Genomic DNA, 3,681 nt, shown 5'->3' with positions numbered 1-3,681 from the left:
TCATCCTTTTCATCTGTGTAAGGTCAAGGGGTGGAGCAAATAATGGAGGGTAAATGCATTGAATACAATTTCAAACGTATCCTTTTGCCTTGATATTTGAATTTAGAACTAATGCATTGTTTTCCTTATAATTGAATGTCATGAGATTGTATTTCTAGGAATATTATTTAAACTAAAAGAAATATATAGTTGTTTACTCTAACATCCAGGAAACCCAGGGTGTGATTAAGATGATGAATTATTCAGGATTAAAGATGGCCTGCTTTAGATGAAGCCTCTTGCCATCGGGCCAAAACAAGATTTCAGAGAGCCGAGAGTGTGGCAGCCCTGGGCGTCGCAGCAAAGCCCTTTAATACGCCGCAGATAACAGGACGCAGTATCTGTCCAGGTACGCTTTGCGTAAGTGGCTGCAACTCCTAACTGAAAGACTTTGTACGTTCTATTTATTTTATGTATTCAACAAGCAAGATAATTTTCGTAACATTAGTATTCGCTTCAGTATTACTTGAAACCGCTAAAATGTAAACACGATTCCTCGACTGTCATAGAGTGGATACCAGCAACAGATCATTTTACATGCGTCATGAAGACCCTTTGTGATAACAGCTTTATTTTTGTTTCAACGATGCACGTTGCCGGGTCTCCTCTATCTATCTATCTATCTATCTATCTATCTATCTATCTATCTATCTATCTATCTATCTATCTATCTATCTATCTATCTATCTATCTATCTATCTATCTATCTATCTATCTATCTATCTATCCTCACACACACACACACACACACACACACACATGCACATGTAGGGTATACCTATCCTTAATGGGCCCGCTCATTCACTTCTATGGGAAAAATGCTAACGCTAACTATGACAACCTTAACCGCCACCCTGCCCTAACCATATCCATAAGGAACCAAGCAAAATAGAAGAGTTTTTGCATTTTTAGTTTTTTCATAGCAGTTACCGATTTTAGAGTTTATAAGGATAGGAATACCCGCTCACACAAACACACACACAGACACACACATACACACACCGTTGTGCAAATTCATTGAAACATGTTTCGGCGTCTATATGCAGATAGACTGTGTCTGTCAGTTTGTCAGGAACTATGGCTATATAAATAAACACAGTATGCTGTGAGTCCGTGAAAGACAAGTAGGTTGGATTATGGTCCCGGCTGGGCAGAGCTTTGCTCCAAATCTATTTAATTACCTACTTAAGAAACAGTGGGAAGTGCAGCAATACAAGAGATGCCACAAGGACAAGGAGTAAATCCTCTGCTTCTCATTTCAAAGCAGTTTAAGTTAGGAATGAGCAACAGCTTGATGCTGCACCTCCCCCCGCCCCCCGCGCCCCCCCCCCCCCCACCAGCCGCCCCCACTTCACATTCATTATGCGCCGATTCACGCCGCTTCTTCCTGTCGATTTTTCTCTCCCCATCTGCAGCACCGTGGTAATTCCATCCACCAACTCCAGACACCTTGACTTGGCATGTGACGGGAGAAAAGAAAAATAATCGGAACCCAAAACAGACCTTCCCTTCCTCCCAGCTACATGGAGGCTGGCAATTCAACATGAAATATATGCAACAAGCGCACAACTTTCGTATTAATGTCATAATATTGTTTTTGATATCACCGTTTAAATCTGAGTTTAACAGTGACCTTCTGGGAAACTGCATGACATTCATTCTCTAAGTCGAAAATTAATTCACATCTGTAACACTTACTTACTGTGTCTTTTATGTAAAGGGGAAACTATCTGCATTTGTTATACACAATGAACTAATTCCATTGCTGACATAAAACATAACCCTTTAGATAAACGATGCAGAGCCAAAATCTGATAAGTTGCGATACTATTGCAGTACATACAATAGCCATACTGCTGTATTACTACATTTGACTGCCCTATTAAAGGAGATCTTCCGTTTTTCTCTATATGGAGTTAACAGCAACGGACTGTGTTTATGTGCATGGTTACTTCTGTATCTCTGCATGATTCATATACATTTTTTTTTGCTTCTATACAGGCAGGAACATGAACAGCTGTACATACACACTTCCATAAGATGCATTCCTGCATTTCCACAATTTGTTCTGGAGTCCGGAGCAGATGGGAAGTTGTGTCAGGGGACCTTGGCTAACAAGGGCAAGTTTGTGTGCTGGGAATTTTATGCATGCCATGCGTTTCATTTTCACTTTACATCCACACACACCTGTGAAGAGGCGGGTGGTTTGAAGAAAAATACACAAACCTGTTGCAATTTCCGAGGGGATGCTGCTATTGTTAACACCTGGAGCCGAGCTGATCGTGCGTCTGTGCTGCTGTTTCGTATGAGCACTGTTAGCATGCTACGCCCCTCACGCTCCCTCCTCATTGGTGGGTGGCTGTGCTGTCGTCCACCTTTGAAACGTGACACTCCCATGCATCTCCACACAAGGATGTGTGGGCGTGTCCTGAGCTGGAAATGGAAACAAAGAAATGTCAAAATTAATGTAACAAAACTTCAAATCTATCGTATGTGCAACCTGAACATCAGAGAGATATTACACCTTGTTTTATCGATCATGTGTCTCTCTAAAGGGTGATTCTTCATGTCGATCACGGACATAAAAGGTGCCTCTTTGCTGGATAACATAATCATCTATTGCGATGCTGTTTGTGAACCTGGACATTAGTATTTTCCTCTGCATTGTGCAGAATTACTGCACTGGACAATATCTGTGCACCCTGAAATATGCAACATTTACAATTAAATATGTACAGCACTTTTCCCACAGTATAATAGCATCTATAAAAATTGCATCAATGGATAGTCCAACTGATTTTGAATATCCCTCTTTTGCTAAGCTAACGATGACACTTACGGTTAATCACTGGCTTCCATGTCCGGTTCAGAGTGAGTGTCGAGCCTGTTCAGTCGGGGGAAACACTCTGGACGGTACTGCCAGTGCAGCCAGTGCTGCCAGTGCTGCCAGTGCGTCACAGGCTGTTTACGCACTCACTGAGTCATGGCCTGTGGGCAACAGTGCACCTGCAGAAACACACCCAGAAGCAGCGGGGAACTGAATCCTTCATCACGGAGGTGTAAAGCCACAGGGCTACTAACTTATGCGGCTAACAAACAAACAATAAACAATAAACAACAGCAACAATGATAATAAACAACAATAATAAACCATAGCAACAACTATGTAGATTTTTCAACTGTATTTGTGTTTTTACAACTATTGAGCGCATCGTTCAAAACCAAAAGCTAAGGGAACGGTCACTTTTTAGCACGAGGACATCCCACAATCACCCACAAGTTATAGACCAATAGATGCATTCTAGAAGGCAGCAAGAGTGTTTTCTGCCATGAGTATAGATTGCGTTCTGTGCCGAAGGGGAAAGTCGGGCCACGTGTGCGTCAGGCTCCACGTTGTTTTATCGGCCCTCTAATGGTCTTTGCCAAGCGTGTCAATGTTGATATGCGGATGCATCGCTCTGCATTACCTGCTTTCTTTGTTAGGGCTGTCATGATAGGTGCGGCCAGCTGTGTGTCAAATTAAATGAGATAAATGGATTATTTCAGTTAGTGTGCAAGTGTTTCCCATATGAATGTGGCAGCGTTCATTTTCTGTGTAGCTACAGGCAACATTGTACGTCACTTTCATTGTTTGATTGGCTG

General features: G+C 42.1%; 1 long non-coding RNA gene across 1 annotated transcript; it reads right to left on the bottom strand.

Moving 5' to 3' along the window:
- Nucleotides 1-1,423: 1,423 nt before the first annotated feature.
- Nucleotides 1,424-3,006, bottom strand: LOC125745949 (uncharacterized). Its single transcript, XR_007398814.1, has 3 exons — nt 2,879-3,006; nt 2,266-2,472; nt 1,424-1,493 (listed from the first exon to the last, which is right to left on the bottom strand). It is a non-coding gene; the product is annotated as an uncharacterized LOC125745949 (long non-coding RNA).
- Between the last annotated feature and the right edge of the window lie 675 nt (nt 3,007-3,681).

The sequence above is a fragment of the Brienomyrus brachyistius genome, chromosome 7, assembly GCF_023856365.1.
Source record: "Brienomyrus brachyistius isolate T26 chromosome 7, BBRACH_0.4, whole genome shotgun sequence".
Classification (NCBI taxonomy): domain Eukaryota; kingdom Metazoa; phylum Chordata; class Actinopteri; order Osteoglossiformes; family Mormyridae; genus Brienomyrus; species Brienomyrus brachyistius.
The sequence above is the reverse complement of the archived record's forward strand: the minus strand, read 5'-3'. Positions and strand labels throughout refer to the sequence as shown.